This window comes from Mustela nivalis, assembly GCF_964662115.1.
Source record: "Mustela nivalis genome assembly, contig: HAP1_SCAFFOLD_495, whole genome shotgun sequence".
Classification (NCBI taxonomy): Eukaryota; Metazoa; Chordata; class Mammalia; order Carnivora; family Mustelidae; genus Mustela; species Mustela nivalis.
In genome coordinates, this window is record NW_028136161.1 from 353,444 (window position 1) to 374,261 (window position 20,818).

Genomic DNA, 20,818 nt, shown 5'->3' on the forward strand with positions numbered 1-20,818 from the left:
TTTCGCATGCTTCCTCCACATCACCATACTTGTGAGCCCATGGTTGTGACTGAGACTGGACTAGCAGAGGATTTTCCCCAACTTAGCACCCATCATTCGGGGAGCCATTCAACTCAGAATCTGAGTTTCTGGGCGCATGTTGGCCTTGCCACTGCCTCCGTTCCTGGCACTGTGAGCCTCGATGGATGGCAGCCCCAAACATCTGGGCATGCTTTTCGCTTCAGAGTCCGAGAAGAAAAGGGGAACAAGGGAGAAGTGGACCATGAGAAAAGAAACTAGGAAGTGCGAAACTCCTTGCCTGACATCTAGAGAAACACGAGGCATGCTATTTCATCACGTTGAGTAAGTACATCGCGTGGCTCAGAAGCCACTCGCTAACCACCCAGAGCTTGGAGAGTGATGCCTCCACCACAGGTCAGGATCCTTGGGAGCCACTGTGAAGGCTCTCCCATCATATACCAGAACGAGGGAAAGAGGTCTCATTCTTAAGCTATGTGGGAAACAACTGAACCGTTTTACTACCGAGGATGACAAAGTCTGCATCTTCGTGCATTTCCACCCCATCATTGTGCCCCAGTATAATGACGCCAAGAGGGAAAGGGACGGTTCCAAAACTACACAAAGCCGGGTCCCAGGCCTCCTAGGAGCGTTCCTCCAGGCCACGTCCCACCCATTCCTGCAATTCAATTGGCCTTCTATGTGTGCCTCTGAATCCCATGAGGCGCTGGGAGCCTCGCCAGCCAACAGAAGCACAGCCTTTTTGCAGTCCCCACGAAAGTGACCTGCTGTGCCATCAGAGTCCGAGTTGTGCCCCGTTCCCTCCCCTGAGAGAGGTGCACAAAAACGCCAGCCCGGTGCTCTCAGACCGAAAAGACCAGGCACTCCCAGCCCAGGCCAGTGGGAAAATCTCAGTGTGTGATCACTGCTTGGAACTTGTCTGGCAGTCTGGAGCTGCCCAGACAGCCGCCCCTGCCGTGGTTTTGGGTACAAGCAAAAAATCCTGAGTCCCCAGGGACCGCAACTGGGAACCTGCTCTGCCAGCGGCCAAGGGGGATTTATATGGGCTCTGCAGCCAGACTGAGGCTTCTCTCTGAGAGGGAGGTCAGGGTGCAGTTTACTTTCCTCTAAACCTACAAAACCATCAAAAGCGGTCAAGTCAAGATAGAAAAACAAAAGTGAACAAATATAAAAACCTCCAGAGAACAAAAGCCTGAAAAAACCAGTTTCCTCAGAGCCCACCCCCTTGAGGGGGGCGGCAGGAATTAGCTGAGAGAACTTCAGGGACTGAAAACCCACGTGGCAGGCCCCTCCCCCAGAAAACCAACCAGGAAAGGGGGAAAAAAATAAAAAGACGACAAGAGAACAACCACCACTACTTCATAGGACAATTTTTATTATTAATTTGATCCCACTATTCTGGCTCATTTTTTTATATATAGTTAATTTTTTATTATTATATAGATAATTTTTAACCTATTTACCATCACAGTGAGATGTCCAGTACATCAAATTCCATAAGAACCTTCTAACCTGAACTTTTTGATACATACACCTGTGCTTTCCTTTTGCATTTCTATTTTTTAAATTTCTTTTTTTTTAATTTTAGTTTAGTTTAGTTAATCCTTTTTAAATTTTTATTTTCTAATATTCATATAGAGTTAAACTTCAAGGTAATCCCCTTTCCCCAATCAATGCCACCCCTATAGGTAAACCAATTCCTAATCCCCCCTTTATCTTAGGAAAGTTGAGTCCTTTAACAAAGATATCAAGATACATCCAGGAAGAATCAAAACAACCTTCCTCACCCACACTGAGAAATTACAACCACTCTCCCATCTTTTTCTTCCACCAGTATTTCTGTGTTTTGTGTTTGTCCTGATAGTATATAAATCTTACACTCAGGGTACTTTTTGACGAGGTGCTTCCTTTATTTGCATATATATATATATGCAAATATATATATATATTTTTTTCTCTTGTCATATATTTTTATCAGTCTTTTTGTTTGTGTCTGTTTGTATACTCCATAAATCTTACCTTGGGGCCCATTTGGGCTAAATCTTCTCTTTTATCTCACCTTTCTTTCCTGTCTCTCTCCCTCTCTCTTTTTTTCTTTTCCTTTTCTTTTTCCTCTCAAATGGGTGGGGAACCCTGATTGCTCAGAAGCATTCCAGGGTGCACCTTGACTGCACCACAGTGGATACACCCAGCTACACCTGTTCATCCAGCTCTCACCAAAATGACTAGGAGGAGGAATGCCCAACAGAAAAAAAAAAAATACAGAGGATGGACCTTCTGCAACAGAGCTAATGGCTATCAACATAGACAATATGTCGGAAAGAGAATTCAGGCTAACAATTATCCAAGCAATAGCTAGGTTGAAGAAAGCCATGGGTGACCAAACGAATTGATTAGGGCCAAACTGAAAATGACCAGAGATCATGTTTTCAATATTAGGGAAGAGCTGAAAGCTACCAGGGATGAGCTTCACAATGCTCTCAATGAGTTCCAATCTAATCTAAATTCTCTCAATGCTAGAGTAACTGAGACAGAAGATAGAAGACGGTGATCTGGAGGACAAACAGATAGAGAGAAAGGATCAGGGGGAAGCACGGAACAAACAGCTTAGACACCACGAAAACAGAATCAGGGAAATAAATGATGCCATGAAGCGTTCCAACCTCAGAATTATTAGAATCCCTGAAGGGGAGGAGAAAGAAAGAAGTCTAGAAGATATAGTGGAACAAGTTCTTCATGAAAATTTTCCAAATCTTGTGAATGGAACCAGTGTTCATGTACCAGAGGCCAAAAGGTTTCCCCCCAAGATTACAGATTCTCGAGAGTCCTCGAGACACCTAATAGTAAGAATGAAGAATTATAATTGTAGGCAGAACCTCTTGAAAGCAGCTAGGACAAAGAAGATCCTTATGTACAGAGGAAAGCCCATCAGAATAACCTCAGACCTGTCCACAGAGACCTGGCAGCCAGAAAGGGCTGGCAAGATATATTCAGAGCACTGAATGAGAAGAACATGCAGCCAAGAATACTTTATCCAGCAAGACTGACATTCAAAATGGATGGAGAGTAAAGAGTTTCCAGGACCGGCAAGGCTTAAAAGACTAGGCAACCACCAAGCCGATATTGCAGGAAATATTAAGGGGGCTTCTTTAAAGGAGGAAAAATCCCAAGAATAGCATTGAACAGAAATATAGAGACAATCTACAGAAAGAAAGATTTCAAAGGTAACACGATGTCAATAAAAACGTATCTATCAATAATCACCCTCAATGTGAATGGCCTAAATGCACCCATAAAACGGCACAGGGTTGCAGACTGGAAAAAAACGACAGGACCCATCCATATGTTGTCTACAAGAGACCCATTTTGAACCTAAAGATACACCCAGACTGAAAGTGAAGGGATGGAGAAGCATCTTTCATGCCAATGGGCCTCAAAAAAAGGCTGGGGTAGCAATTCTCATATTAGACAAATTAGATTTTAGACTAAAGACTGTAGTCAGAGATCCAGAAGGACACTACATCATTCTTAAAGGGACTATCCACTAAGATGATCTAACAATTGTAAATATCTATGCCCCCCAATATGGGAGCAGCCAATTACATAAGAAAACTGTTAATCAAGATAAAGAGTCATATTGATATGAATACACTAATCGTTGGAGATCTTAACATGCCTCTCTCAGAAATAGACAGATCATCGAAGCAGAAAATCAATAAAGAAACAAGAGCAACTTCTTTCAAGATATGTCTCCAAAGGCAAAGGAAACAAAAGCGAAGATGAACTTTTGGGACTTCATCAAAATCAAAAGCTTCTGCACAGCAAAGGAAACAGTCAAGAAAACAAAGAGGCAACCCACAGAGTGGGAGAAGATATTTGCAAATGACATTGCAAATGTCATTATAATGACATTGCAAATGTCAAATATATTGCAAATGGCAGTACAGACAAAAGGTTGATATCCAGGATCTATAATGAACTCTTCAAACTCAACACACACAAAACAGACAATCATATCAAAAAATGGGCAGAAGATATGGACCGACACTTCTCCAATCAATACATACAAATGGCTATCAGACACAAGAAAAAATGTTCATCATCACTAGCCATCAGAGAGATTCAAATTAAAATTACATTTTCTGGGATGCTTGGGGGGCTCAGTTGGTTAAGCAGCTGCTCCTTGCTCAGCAGGGAGCCTGCTTCTCCCTCTGCCTCTGCCTGCCATTCTGTGTGCCTGTGCTCGCTCTCCCCCCCCCCTTTCTGATAAATAAATAAAATCTTTAAAAAAAAACTACATTTTCTAACTATATTTTCTAACTACAAATTCTAACTACAGTTAGAATGGCCAAAATTAGCAAGACAGGGAACAACATGTGTTGGAGAGGATGTGGAGAAAGGGGAACCCTGTTCCACTGTTGGTGGGAATGCAAGTTGGTGCAGCCTCTTTAGAGAACAGTGTGGAGATTCCTCAAGAAATTAAAAATAGAACTTATCTATGACCCTGCCATTGCACTCCTGGGTATTTACCCCAAAGATACAGATGTCGTGAAAAGAAGGGCCATCTGTACACCAATGTTTATAGCAGCAATGGCCACGGTCGCCAAACTGTGGAAAGAACCAAGATGTCCTTCAACGGATGAATGGATAAGGAAGATGTGGTCCATATACACGATGGAGTATTATGCCTCCATCAGAAAGGATGAATACCCAACGTTTGTAGCAACATGGACGGGACTGGAAGAGATGATGCTGAGTGAAGTAAGTCAAGCAGAAAGAGTCAGTTATCATATGGTTTCACTTATTTGTGGAGCATAGCAAAAAGCATGGAGACTTGGGGAGTTAGAGAGAAGGGGATTGGGGTTAATTGGAAGGGGAGGTGAACCATGAGAGACTATGGACTCTGAAAAACAATCTGAAGGGTTTGAAGTGGCGGGGAGCGGGTGGGAGGTTGGGGTACCAGGTGGTGGGTATTATAGAGGGCACGGATTGCATGGAGCACTGGGTGTGGTGAAAAAATAATGATACTGTTATGCTGAAAATAAATAAATTTAACAAAAATTTATATAACAAAAATAAAATAAAAATAAAAATGCAGTCCTGACCATATTGTATCTTGAACACAAAGAACATTGTCTACAGCAAGTGCAAAGTGGGGGGTTAAGAGGCGGTGATCTTCAGAAGGATCTATGTGGGGACTGGACTGGACTGTCATCTCCTTAGTCTCTAGGTTGCCCCACATTTCTTTCCTCACTCTGAATGGCCCCCCAGTCAATTTTCCTGTGCTAGCTGTCCAGATAAGCCCCTCCAACATTGATTCTATTCTAATGGGAAGGTTTCATAAACAGTGCATATGCTGGGCCACACATCTGTATCCCCAGGCATTTAGATAAGGAACCAGGAGACAATTAGCCTGGTATCAGCAGATGATTTCTGGCTAATCTAGTGGTTAACTGCAAGAAATGTTGTCCACATTTCATTGTTTCCCCATAGCCCTACCTCTGCCAAGAAACCTCATGGACATTCCTGGTACTTCCTAATGCTGAGAGGTTATAAAGTGAAATGCACCATGGCTGAGAACACTGTGGGGTGAGGCACACAGGAGAATATGTCAAGTAGAAAATCTAAAGGCTAGAGACCCTTGCTTACATCAAACTCAGAGCCAGTCGTAACTTGGAGACACAAATCCACAGAGTCTGCAAATTATTGGGGATGATATCACCTCCAAAGGGTGAAGATTGGTTCTTGGGAAGGAAAAGCCTCATATTTGTGTTACGTATAAAACACAGAAACACATATGGTGTATAAACAGAATGGTATATCTGTGGTATTAAAGTATCATGAGGGAAATTTAATTAACTTACTAATTTATTAAGGAAAATAAAAAACACATTTTACAAAGCATCTTAGGAGAACAAGGTTGAAAAAAAGATTGAGAAGCACTATCATAGAAGCATAGGAGCCTCAGACTTGCCCCTGTGGAAATGGACAGCGGGAGACAGGGAAATCTGTAAGCCCACATTGATTCTATCCTCTGAGCCAAGGCAGAGCTGTCCTGATACTTAGCGTCTGCTCTGATAAGGCTGAGGTAGGTGTTCAGAGAGCTGAGGGCAGGATATGAGCTACCCAGGTCTTGCCAGGCTCTGGAGTGAGCTGGCTGAGCCTCGGATGAGGAAGGGGCAGGCTCCGCCAGCTTACAAATGTGTGTTCAACTCGAAGGTGGGAATTTCCCAGGGCCCGCATTCGAGTTCAGGCTTACAAGACAGGGCTGGGTTTCCCCGATATTACTCTGTACTTGGGGACAAACGTGCAATGCTGAGCTTAGCCATGAATGCTCTCTCTCTCCAGAACCAGCAAGTCTCCCTTCTCATGGAGTAGGGAGAGATTCGAGAAGCAGGCTGGAATGGAAGAACACTTTGGTAACCAAATTCTGCATGGAGTGGTGACATATTCTCTTCTTTGTAACTGAGGGACAAACAGATGGAGAGAACCAGCAGAGGTCTGGGGCCATCCATGACATCAGACAGGGAGTCTTCTTTGTTTCTATTACAATTTCTATGTAACTGTTTTGTCCACCTACAAATAGCTGGAGTCTTGCCCAGTATCTGAGACTCGAGAAGAGGGTGGGAGAATGAACAGAAGCGGAGAGGGAGGAGGAAGGTGGCCCTGCAAGGAAGGCATAAAATATTAAGCATGGTGGAGGAGAGCTGACAGCGGGGAGTAGGGAAGAGTCAGACTGCTGAACATGGAGGTTGCCGTGTGCTTGTAGGGCCATTTTAGCTGACGAGAAAGAAAATATAAAGAAAATTGCTCTGAAGACTAATTGGCTAGATATGTAATTGGCTCTAATGATGTTGTAGGAGAAAATTATGCATATTTCTATATTCTGAGACTGTATATCCCATCTAGACATGCAAACACATGTATATCTCGTCTTATTAGAATGTGTGGGATATCTGGATATGTAATTTTCTCATTTGATAACTATTTAGTGAAGTTCTTCTTTCAAGGTGCCTTCCTTTGAATTTCTTTTTGTGTTCCTGTATGTGAAGCAGAAAGTGAGAGGATACTTCCAAAAATGGAAATGCATCCAGGCAGGCAATGAATACTTGATGAGGCTGTCATCCCTTAGATCTTAAAGGAATTTCTTGTGAAGGGTTGAATAATATGCAATATAATTTCTTGTGGAAGGATTAAGATTATATTTTATTTATTATATGTATTAGGATTATATTTATTATATATTATATTAATTATTATATACAAATTATATTGTATTGTATCTAGTTAGGATACACAGGTAAATGCATATGGGCTTGTGCTGACAAGTTCAAGAGAGGTAAAGAAGTTTTAAGTTGTATGGGAGGAGAAACAGGTCCATAGAAAGACATACTACTGTTATCCCACGTCGTTTAATGTGGAATCATCTTAGAAATTTACGTTCATGCCTTCTAGGCTGAAAAAAAAATGTGATTTGATTTTCATTTGTAATATGTGCTCAAGTTCATATCCTGATAAGTCCAGCTAAGTCACATGCCCATGTCTTCCTAAGACAGGTGCCGATGAAACTAAGGCTTTTCTAAGTTGTTCAGACCAGCTTTGTAGCTATGCCTGCAGAATGCAGTGGAAGGACAGATTTTTACCCTGTGAAGTTCAAGAAGGGGAAGACCCCAATTTTCCACATGTCTGATGTGTTTGAAACTAGGTTTCTACACCAAGTAACTACTTTGGGAAAACAGAATTCTGGCACTGCCATAAGCCAGGCTCATTCCTAACAGCACAGAGGTTCTGGCTTTCAGGTGCTGATTCTTGCCTTCAAGGGCATACATACCTAGAGATGAAATCTCTTTGCGTGAGATGTGCCTCACAGCTTGTGCTTCTAAATATGCTTTTCTTTCTTTGGTTGGTTGGTGTCTCGTGTTCACTGCTAGTCTCCACATAGCCTATGTGAAAGAGTCCATAATGTCAATTCTCAATGAAAATTTAAGTCTATCAATGCTAAATCATGGAAGACAAGTGGGTTTGATCCAGGCTCAATAAATGTACTCTGCCATTTCTTTGCAAACATTCCTAAAGAGTTGTTTGCAATTGAAGACCCTTTGTTCACAACAATTTTTCTGATGTGTTTTTATTGATGAAGGAACAAGGGTTAAAAGAGTTGAGCAAATGCCAAGACTAATTTTTTCCCCCTTTTTGGCTGCATTTTTTCTTTTGTTATTTCAAGAGTTTGGGGGTGGTTTTGTTGTTTTCTGTTTTCAAAGTCCAGTTGATACAAACCTTTTTCTAATTGCAGAATTTGGCTTTGATGTCATTTGATGTCATGTCATGAGCCATTTCTAAGGAACTACAAAGTAGAAATAAGTGAAGAGTTATGCTTCAGTTGCTAAATCATGTTTCTGCTGTGATAAAGCCCCATATATGGTAAAATAAAAATCATCAGTTCTGTATGCAGTAGAGAAAATAAGGTCTCTAAACACAAAGCTAAAAAACGTCCACATGTAACATTGTGATATTTGTGGCTTTAAGTATGGGATCACTCATTATTCAGAAGAAATATTTTGATGAACAAACAATTTTCCAGATACAAATATCTACACAAGAAATATATCTTTTCTAGAATCTGTTAGGTTTAAACATCCAGCACCAGTACTGATGGGCTCTCTTTTAATTAGTCAGACATTTGCCCCTCCCTGAGGAAAAACTAACTGCATGAATTATTGGTTTTCACAATATTCTACTTTCATTGGAATAGAAACTAAAGAGACAAACATAAGAGTCAGATTTGAATTGTCATTTTTTCACACCTGGGTCACTATGACCACCACAAAAACAAGGTCAGAAGATCATGAGAAGGGAGTTGGGGTAAATTGGAAGGGGAGGTGAATCATGAGAGACTATGGACTCTGAAAAACAATCTGAGGGGTTTGAAGTGGTGGGGGATGGGAGGTTGGGCTACCAGGTCGTGGGTATTATAGGGGGCACAGATTGCATGGAGCACTGGGTGTGGTGAAAAAATAATGAATACTGTTTTTCTGAAAATAAATAAATCGAAAAATAAAAAAAAAAAAGATCATGAATCATAGAGGAATAAACGCCAAATGTTTTCTCTCCACCTGAGGAGACATTTGAATAGGCAACAATCTCTTGTAAAGTATGCCATATGCCCTGTGTAATCTGGCTAATGTATGAAAATATTCAGTTGTAAAAAGGTCACCAGAAGATAACCTATTTCTTCCATACCAAAAACCAATAAATAAATAAGTAGAAGCAGAATATCATGAAAGAAAAACTGGCATCTCATTTGCTCTAAATAAAAGGACTGAACCTATAAATGTGCAAGAATTTCCATTTCTGCAAGGGGGATTGCAATGTGACTGAGAATTATTGGCAGGCAAAATACCCACTGAGCATCTTACACCATGGAGTGAATGGTTCATCATGCATTTGAAAGCTTTACAAAGTGACCCATGCTGTAGGAGCCCACCCAACCAAAGCTTATTAAAATTTAGCTTTAAAAAAATATTTTTTAAGATTTTTAAAAAATTTATTCATTTGAGACAGAGAGATACACAGAGAGAGAGAGAGATTGAAGGGAAGCAGTGGGAGAGAGAGAAGCAGACCCTCCACTGGGCAGGGAGCTGGACCTAGAGATCATAACCTGAGCTGAAGGCAGACGCTTAGCTGACTGAGCCACACAGGTGCCCCTAAAACTAAGCTTTTATGATGTTGCTGCAATGTGCAGTTTTTTTTTTTTAATTCAGGCAGCCATTGCAAAATATATTCTATAAAGATCATTCCACAAGGTTATTCCCTATTCATAATAATCACCCTTTAGATGACTGACCTGGTGACCCTTACCATGTTCTCCCAATACAGTCTTTTATATGGACTGCTTCCAAATATTGACACAATCATTAGTAATAATCTTTGTAGGATAAAAGAAAACCCTTGCAACACAGAATTGAACATCTAGATGGTTCTTCAAGCTTCCTTACTTCTTATCTTTTATGTAGATGGTGCCTACAAACAGCTTGCTCAATTCCAAGCTGATCTTTAAAGTCAGCAGATCAGGGGCGCCTGGGTGGCTCAGTGGGTTAAGCCGCTGCCTTCAGCTCAGGTCATGATCTCAGGGTCCTGGGATCAAGTCCCGCATTGGGCTCTCTGCTCAGTGGGGAGCCTGCTTCCTCCTCTCTCTCTCTCTGCCTGCCTCTCCATCTACTTGTGATTTCTCTCTGTCAAATAAATAAATAAAATCTTTAAAAAAAATAAAGTCAGCAGATCAAATTGCCCAAACTCATACAGCCATTTGATAATCAGCAACAACCTCTAGCCATCTATTCCTTCATATGTAATATTAGAAGACTAAATGGATTGACCTTAAAAATTATTTCCAGGTTTACAGTTCTTGTTCTATCAGCAAAAGAAATATAGTAAAGTTCAAACAAAGTTGGATGGGAAGCTAATATTTGTAATGTCACATGGAGAGATTAGCTCAGCAATTTCCAATTAATAGGAGTCATATGGTGAAATCCCCCAGAGCTGTTTAGAAACAAATCTCTCATTGCTTAGAAGTATAGGTAGAGCAAGTTTACTTGGACTTTTTATTGTTATTATTAAAAAATTCAAGGTATTCAAAGGTTATTTTCCGTCTTTCTAGGGATGGGGTAAAAGAGAGATATTTAGAGAAGAAAACTTGCCAAGGTCAGCACTTTACCTTCTACATGCAGCAGAAGTTTCCTTGAAAATCTTTTTCAGATGAATACTGGAAAATAACTGAACCAAGCAGGGGATCAGGTAGAAAGAATGAAAAATGCTGTAAAGGTCACAGGAGCAGAACAGAGCTGTGGATTGCCATGCAGTAAGTGTTTCAGTGCCTTGTTGTTTCTTGTTGATGGTAGGCTAGCCTTCCAATTGTATTTCACACCTCGAATAATGGAAGAGGTTTTGAGATACTATGAGCAGTTGGAGTCATCATTTTATGAGTTTGTTGTGGGATAGTTCATGCAAGACAAGGCAAATGCCAGAGTCAGAGAAGGGTAACCAATAAAAGAAAGCTTTCAGTGATTTAAAAGAAACACTTTATCATACTTTCCTCCTTTAAAGTGGGGGTGTTTAGATGGAGGGACTATGTAGGGTGTTGGGAGGGAGAGTTATTTTTCATATAACATGATTTTATAAATTGTTCCTAGAAAATATCGCTAGATGGGTCATATTTTGGTATATATGAAGAATTTCAGATTATTAAAAATTATTAAATTTGAAATATTAGAGTATTTTATTTTCTATTATGTTCAATTAGATAACATATGGGACATTATTAGTTTTTGATGTAGTGTTCAATGATTCCTTAGTTGTGTATAACACCTAGTCCTCATCACCTTGCATGTGCCTCCTTAATACCCGTCACCTGTTTACCCATCCTCCCACATCCCTCCCTTCTGTGACCCTCAGTTTCATTCCTGGAGTCCAGAGCCTTTCATGGTTTGTCTCCCTCTCTGATTTAGAATGAATACTTTAAAAGTGAAATAGTTTTTGTGTTTCACATTCATATGACTCACTCTTTAATTGTTCTTTAAAAAATCTACATGATTTAATGGAAATAAGATACATACAATTTGAAGAATTTGCTTACTAAAATTTTGAGAATAAACAATTTTTAAAAATGAAATATACTAAGGTGTTACAAAATATATTTGATCCATACACTATTAGCATATAATAAGAATTCAACAGTTGAGGCAAACTGATGTGTCCAAAAAAGTTAAGAACTCATAGAAATCACAAACTAGCTCTTTCCTCTCTCTGAGTTCTTATGTGATAATGATAACCCACAGGTAGTTTCTGGCATTCATTCTCCCCTGTCTCCAATGTATATTATGTTCTAAATTTATTTTAGTGAACTTGTGCTATTTTCAGGTTTATCTCCTCCTTGTAATAGGTGATCTTTATTATCAGGGCTCATCTTTCTACCTTAGTATCCTCTGTGATTACCGAATATACTGGGCCTTCAATAACAATTTTCTCAATAGCTTAATTTTGCTTTGATTTATTTTTAATGCAGACAAAGAGAAAAATCATATTTTAATTGAGTTTTTTCAAGCCCTGGATTGGTGATATTAGGACACTTATAATTTAAAAACTTAAAAGAAAAACAATAGCCTGGAAGAAAATATTTGCAGAGTATGTAATAAAAGGAGTACACCTAAGAAACCAATAACTATAAAATAACAAGAAAATCACAAACAGACCAATGGTAAAATAATAATAATTGGAAGATATGAATTTAAAAATATCAATGGCTAATAAGCATATGAAAAGAAGATAAACCCCACTAATAATAAAAAAAATTTTGAAAAGAATAGTGAGCTTATCGTGTTTGGTGGTTTATGACACAGAGCTTTAAAAGATTAGTCATATCAGCAATTGGTAAAATGTGGGGCAATGACTACTTATCTATTTTTAGTGTGAGTGTAAAACAGTACAGCCCTTTTTGGGGAAAGGAACTTTCACTTTCTAATCTATTAAAATTTAAAACACATCTATCCTTTGAACTGGCAATTTTATATCTTGAAATTTATCTTAAGAAAATATTTGTACAAAGAAGCATGTGTCTGAATGTCTCTGGCAGCATTTGTTGCATTAGTGAAAAATTGGAGGCAATCCAAATATCTATTAGTAAGGTGCAGGTTAAATAAATTGTGTTCTGTCCATCTGCAGAAATCTGTACAATTATATAAAAGACTAAGCTAATCATGTGTTCATTGATAAGGAAGTATATCTGTGACATGGCCTTGTGGGAAAACAACAGTTGTGAAAGAATATAGATAGTATGATTTTTTTTTAGTAAAACATAATCTTAATAAAAAGTATGCACAGTAGAGTTTGAGAAGATGCATAATGAAAATCGTTACTGACTCTTGAGCAGGTAGGAGGTGGCCAGAAACTTTGATTTTACTTACCTATACTTACATTTGTATTGACTGATATTGCCATTCAATTAAATTCTTTTGAGGATTTTATTTATTTACTTAGAGGGAGAGAGGAAGAGTGGGAGGCATAGAGGGAGAGATAGACAGAGAGAGAGAGAGAGAGAGAGAAAATCTCAAACAGACTCCACGCTGACAATAAAGCCCCATGCAAGGCTCAATTCTCAGACCCTGAGATCATGACCTGAGTGAAAACCAAATTCATTTCCCTAAACCGACTGAACCACCCAGGCACTCCAACACTTAATTAAATTTTTAAAAAATGCAATGTTATAAAAATAAAAATGCAGAGTTAGGGCTTTGTGTGCTTAAAGTTAGCAACATTAAACATACCACTCTTTTTCTCAAGTATTTCTAGTGAATATAATACATGCATATACTTTAAAAAAAAATCACATCATACATCAGGAGAAGGTCCTTCTTCCTTCCATCTGTACTGGTTGCTTTGTGAGAATGCTGGGCAGTTGCCCTTCTGGGTCTTCCTTCAACTGTTCTCCTTTTTTGGATACACTTGACTTCATGCTTTTCTTTTTTCTTGGTCTCATCTCTCATTTTGCAGAAGATAAATCCTTGAAAACCTCTGAAAATTTTTGCTTGGGAAATTGAATCTGAAAAGAGTTTTATTAAATTTTGTTTTTAATTTAATGTGATATATACTAAGAAGTTGCAGATGAGATGTGAGTCATATAGTATTCATATATAGTAAAAATTCAATAGTTAAGGCAAACTGATGTGTATAAAATATCAAGAACTTTCCTGCTTTGGGGCTTCTGCCACCTGTGGGAGGCAGGCCCTGGAGCTCCCATCTGAGGTGGCGGGGGTGCCATGTGAGCCTCAGCACCAGCAAGAGGCTGTGGGGCCTGCCCACTCCTGTACCTTCAGACTGACCCACAAAAAAGCACTGGCCGTGATGTGCTAAAAAAATATATATATATATATAAATTAAAATTATAAATAAATAAATAAATAACTCTAAGAAATAACAAACCAGCTCTTTTCCCTCTATGACTTCTTCTCTGATAATCCATAGTCAGTTTGTGACACTTACAAATTAAAAACACAAAAGACAAACAGCCTGGGTGAAAATACTTATATCATATATTAAAAAAATTTCTAAGATATTAAAAAAAGTACAAAACAGCAAGAAAACCACAAACAGCTAAATAAGAAAATAATTTTAATTAAAAGATATGAATAAAAAAATACAAATGGTTAATAAGCACATGAACAGAAGATAAATTCCACTAATACTGAAGACAGTAGTGAGCTATCAGGCTTGCCCATTGCATAAAACAAAACATGTATTCAACCCACCTTCTGGAAACACAAGTCACAGATAAGCTTCCAAAGAAAAATTTTCATTTCCATTTTAACATTATATTTACAGAATGCACCTTGTCATGCAATATGTGTTACGTTTTTACCACAACTCCTTGAGATAGACAGAATTCTCTCTAATTTAAAATTAAAAATGAGATTCAGTCAGATTGAATTCCTCAAGGTTAAAACACTGGTTAGAAATGCAAAACCAAGGACTGTAATTCCACTGCCAACAACAACATTCAGAGATCACAGCTTTAGAGATGTGCTTTCAATCACTAGTGTGTTTTAGGATGCATGCTGGTGTTGTGTAAAAAGCCCAGGGCGGGAAGAATCAGGAAGCCTACAATCGAGCCTCATTTCTCCTAACTAGTTCACCACACTACCATGGACTTTTATTTCCTCATCTGTAAACTGTCATTGGGTCGGATGTGATGACATTGCCAAAGTTCCTTCTGGCTGTCATGGTTCATGTTTCTATATATCTAGTGACCATGTCACCAAAGGATCTTGTTTGCAACTTATTCAGCATGACTGTCGAGGTGTTTTCCGAGCATGTTCTTGTGCCTTTACAATGCCCTGTCCTTAGTGGGATGGGTTTCCTCAAGACTTTCCCAGGGCACCAAATTATATCTAATAATATTTAATAGGGAGGACCCTTGCCTACTTGGGATAGTCATGCTCACTTAGTTGAGATGCCTCTAGATGACTGTGTGGTATTATCTAAAGAACGTGGGGTGACTGAGCCCTGGTGAAGTCATGGCCTTCAAAGAATTCTGTTAATGCCATGCCAGCGGAGAAGCACGGAGGGCAAACTCTTCCCCAGCAAAATCATCTCGCCTAGTTGAGCAGAATCACTTCTCCCAGGAAGATTACTCTTTAGTGCACTAGGAAAGATCAAGTAGTAGAGGGCACTCTTGCTTCCAGAGAGAAGGTACTCATGGATAGCCAGGTCTGGTGTACTGAGTGCTCAATGGAAGTGTGTACCACAGCAGACAAAATTGTAGGGTGTCTGCCAGAGATAATTTTATAATCTACATTAAAAGACAAATCCATATAAAGGAAGGAGGCAGGAGCTGAATCTGAGGCCTAATGAAATTCTTCATTGTGCACAAACATACACGTACGATTTAGCCAGAATTTGAAGGAAAAACACAGGGCCATAGATTCTTCTTTACCAACTCTGTACCCTCAGCAGAAGGTGCTGAATGGAACACCTGACTGTTTTTAGCCATCAGTCTCTCCCTTGGATTAAATGAGGTCTCTGTTTCTTTGGTTTCTTGAGGTGTTCTAGTGAGGTTTGTTGCCTTCATATTATGAAAAACTTAACACTTTTTAATACAGTTTAGTATAGTTTGAATACAGTTCAATATAGATTGGATATTAATCTTGACTTTCCCTCCACTTGGCCTTTATGATAATATTTTCCTTCCAAGTGGCATTAAAGGAAATTTTATAATAGAGAATTTTATTATTTTAAGACCCAAAAGAAAGCACATTTAATTTTTTCTTACTGTTTTGGATGTACAGTCTTGTAAATTGTGAATTGTTTCCTTTCTGGGAAGATTTCGGCTTTATCTGATATATATTCATATCATTTAATAGTGAACATGTCCTAGAAGACTCATAATATTTTCTCAGTGGTTGAACACTCGATGCATACAATTTACTCCTAATCCAAATACTCCCAGACTGCATGCCCCATATACTCACTGCAGTTGCCAACAGCAGACTTCGGCTATTTAATTTATGTTTTTTCAGAGAGAGGGGTGGGGCTTTTAGATCAGTCACTTAACAGTTAAAGGCATAAGTTTAATTATTGATTTTTAGCAGTTTACATTACATTTAAGCTCAGTAACAACTTGGAGATTTCTGCCACGCAAAGCAAGAATGCTCCATGGCCTTGATTTAACCACCTCTGAACCAGGTGCTTATCTACACTATTAGCAAAAGTACTTTACAACACACAGCTAATCCCCAGAGTTACTTCTCTTCACTCTCTCACCAAGGCACTCAAACCGAGGTAAGAGACAAATGGCAGTTAAGGGAAAGAGTACGGTGGGGGCAGGTGGATTTCAGCACCCCAAAGAGAGACCAGAGTAACTCTTTAGCAAGGACAAGCATTTATTTAGAGCTCTTTCTTTTCCCTTGGTACCTCTTCACCCCCATGTTTGACCTATTCTGAATAGTGAATTGACAGCGTTCACTACAATGGAGCTCAGTAATTTGGGATGGAGTAAAATATCACTGTCTATGATTTTCATTTTAAAATTTTAGGGGTGCCTTGGTGGCTCAGTTGGCTAGGCAGCTGCCTTTGGCTCAGGTCATGACCTCAGGGTCCTGGGATGAAGTTCCATGTCAGGCTCCCTGCTCAGTGGGGAGTCTGCTTCTCTCTCTCCCTCTGCTTCTCCCCCTGCCTCTCCCCACACACTCATGCTCTCTCTCCCTCTCATGCCCCCTCTCTCTAAAGTAAGTAAAACATTTTAAAAAATAAGTAACATTTTAATTATTTTGCCCTTCATATGAAATCCTCTGTTTATAAGACAATGCATATATGTTTTATATTAGTTTAAAATACTTTAAGTGACCTTGGAAGGTTGTCTCAATGTGGAAAGCAGAGCATCTATGCTTTTTTCTATTTGATACTGTTTCCTAGTAGGTACTCCATCAACAGCAATTATTGATCAGATAATTGCTAGAAATGTACTTTATAAAATAACCCCTATAATACTTTCTCATTATTCTGGTCCATCTGATGAGTGTTAAACCTGCCAATAATTCAAGTATTAAATAACTTGCTTCAGTCCAGAGTTGATGTCTTTCTCTTCAGGGCTGTATATGATTACATTATTTATTCTTCTAAATAAGGTCATCTTGTGATCCATCTTGTGCCCAAGAATCTCTACTCACCTGAAAGTTCAGATTTATTGGATCAATATATAAGGTCAAAGTTGTTCCACTACTTCCCAGCACAAGAATTTCTCCTGCTAGAGGCTCGGTTTATGCTTTGGATGCATTTCATGGAAGGGTTTTACATTTAGTTCTTGACCATGAAAGAACATGGGTACGAGAAAGGATTGTGGGTGAATTAATGAGGAAGGCAAAGTTCAGTGAGAGTCTGAAAGCTGATCAAGTTTGCAGAAGTTACTTATTTGTGTGTGATTTTCCTTAGACCTCGGGTTCACAAGCTTTACAGTTTTCAGGAGGTACAGAACTCAATTTGTCTGGTCTTACAAGATGGTGCTCCTGTTTCTTGTTCCCCATACAGTTGTTTTAATGGCACTTTATAAAACTATGGTAATCTTTTGACCTCAACAGCTGGTGATGTAACAAAACTGACCTTCGGATTTATAATGTACCTAAATATACTTTAAAAGTATAAGACTAGCAGTGTCAAGCAAAGAAGCAGAAGTATTTTTTTTAATTTTTTATTTTTTATAAACATATATTTTTATCCCCAGGGAAGCAGAAGTATTTTATCATTAAAAAATCCATTAAAATAAAAAGTCAAACCATATCTAGCCATGCATTTAAATAATTGCTTTTCTTTAGAAAAACGCATTAAGAAATTGAGACAATGCCAATAAATCTCCATATTTATTATTGGCTATGGATGAATTATGCCCCCCAAAGTAATATATCAAAGCCTTAATGGCCCGTGTGACTGTATTTGGAGATTGGATTTTAAGGAGGTAGTGGCATCATAATGGTGGAGCCTTAATCGGATGGGACTGATAGTCTTGGAAGAAGAGAAAGAGACCTCTTTCTGTCTTTCTCTACAAACAGAGGAAAGGCCATGTGAGGATCCAGTAAGAAGATGGTCACCTAAAAATGAGGAAGAGAGACTTCATCAGAAACAGAACACTGTCAGACCTTGAGCTTAGACTTTCCAGTGTGCAGAGCTACAGGAAAATAATTTTTTACTCTTTAAAGTCATATAGTCTGTGGCATTTTGTTATGGCAGCCCAAGCCTTCAGAAGAGCTATCATGTGGTTCAGTCTAGAATGCTTGGCTGTTGTAAATCATGTCATGGAGCTCTAAAAAATCACTTTATTGGGTGGTCAGTAGGAAGCTCTAACCATGGTATAGCTTAATTAGCATAAAACATTATGGGATTAATATTCCAGGAACGTAAACCAAATGCATCATTTTAAACTAAACAATGGCCCAGTCTGTCTATTCACCACCACTAAAGAGGATTCCTTAGGATTCATTTTGCCCAAGATAGAGAGAGCTGCTCCCTCCAGCCTGAGAACACTGTAGGAGAGCTGTGCAGGTATAACATCGTCAGGACCAACTTTCCTGCATTCGCGGAGGTTGCTCTGCCTTCTTTCATGTGAGTAAGCAGAGAGACAAACAGAAAACATTTACAGAAGTCAGAGATGATTACTAGAAACAAAAGAATGTAATTTAGTCATCATCCACAAGCACAGAGAACCTAAAGGTTAAGTGACTTGCCCACAGTGCTCATTCACAGGAAATAGTCAAAATCTGCAGTCAAATGCTCTGCCACTGAGCTATACCCCTAGAAATAGTCAAAATCTGAAACCTACTCTCTTGACTTACATCGTCCATGCTCTTACCCATCTATTACACATAACTCCTCTCCCTACATGAAGTCTATGACTGAGCATACAAAATCTGTGCCACAGATTCCATGGCCTAACAAAACGCTTTGCAATATCATATAATGGGTGCATGTTACCCAATGAAAAACAACCTGAAATATGAGATTTTTTTTTAACACTGAAGCCATTTCAAAAAGCTGCATATTAGCGTGTAACTGTTTTCCTTCCTTTATAAATTATGTGGGAGGTGGACCAGTCAAAAGGTCCTCATATATATTCAGGAGAAGTCAACAAACGTATTTACTTTCCTTGGCTGGTTCTTATTTTGTTATCTCTTATAGAGGTACATTCTTTATTTTTTAATTTTTAATTTTTTATAAACATATATTTTTATCCCCGGGGGTACAGGTCTGTGAATCGCCAGGTTTACACACTTCACAGCACTCACCAAAGCACATACCCTCCCTAATGTCCATAACCCCAACCCCTTCTCCCAACCCCCCTCCCCCCAGCAACCTTCAGTTTGTTTTGTGAGATTAAGAGTCAATTATGGTTTGTCTCCCTCCCAATCCCATCTTGTTTCATTGATTCTTCTCCTATCCACTTAAGCCCCCATGTTGCATCACCACTTCCTCATATCAGGGAGATCATATGATAGTTGTCTTTCTCCACTTGACTTATTTCGCTAAGCATGATACGCTCTAGTTCCATCCATGTTGTCGCAAATGGCAAGATTTCATTTCTTTTGATGGCTGCATAGTATTCCATTGTGTATATATACCACATCTTTATCCATTCATCTGTTGATGGACATCTAGGTTCTTTCCATAGTTTGGCTATTGTGGACATTGCTGCTATAAACATTCGGGTGCACGTGCCCCTTCGGATCACTACGTTTGTATCTTTAGGGTATATACCAGGAGTGCAATTGCTGGCTCATAGGACAGCTCTATTTTCAGCTTTTTGAGGAACCTCCATGCTGTTTTCCAGAGTGGCTGCACCAGCTTGCATTCCCACCAACAGTGTAAAAGGGTTCCCCTTTCTCCACATCCTCGCCATCATCTATCATTTCCTGACTTGTTAATTTTAGCCATTCTGACTGGTGTGAGGTGATATCTCATTGTGGTTTTGATTTGTATTTCCCTGATGCCGAGTGATGTGGAGCATTTTTTTTCTTGTGTCTGTTGGCAATCTGGATGTCTTCTTTGCAGAAATGTCTGTTCATGTCCTCTGCCCATTTCTTGATTGGAGTATTTGTTCTTTGAGTACTGAGTTTGCTAAGCTCTTTATAGATTTTGGATACTAGCCATTTGTCTAATACGTCATTTGCAAATATCTTATCCTATTCTGCAGTTGTTTTTTGGTTTTGTTAACTGTTTCCTTTGCTGTGCAAAAGCTTTTGATCTTGATGAAGTCTTAATAGTTCATTTTTGCCTTTGCAAAAATCACCTTTGGCGATGCTCCTAGGAAGAAGTTGCTGCGGCTGAGGTCAAAGACATTGCTGTCTGTGTTCTCCTCAAGAATTTTGATGGATTCCTTTCTCACATTGAGGTCCTTCATTCATTTTGAGTCTATTTTCATGTGTGGTGTAAGGAAATGGTCCAATTTCATTTTTCTGCATGGGGCTGTCCAATTTTCCCAAAACCAATTGTTGAAGAGACTGTCCTTTTTTTCATTGGATATTCTTTCCTGCTTTGTCAAAGATGAGTTGACCATAGAGTTGAGGGTCTATTTCTGGGCTTTCCATTATGTTCCATTGACCTATGTGTCTGTTTTTGTGCCAGTTCCATACTGTCTTGATGATGTCAGCTTTGTAATACAGCTTGAAGTCTGGAATTGTGATGCCACCAAATTTGGCTTTCTTTTTCAATATTCCTTTGGCTATTTGAGGTCTTTTCTGGTTCCATATAAATTTTAGAATTATTT

The 20,818-nt window shown here is 39.1% G+C and overlaps 1 protein-coding gene across 1 annotated transcript in view; it reads left to right on the top strand.

The window, feature by feature from the left end:
- LOC309857203 (ral guanine nucleotide dissociation stimulator-like) overlaps positions 1-20,818 on the top strand; it is a 211,573-nt gene that overhangs the window by 74,374 nt on the left and 116,381 nt on the right. The window lies entirely within an intron of this gene.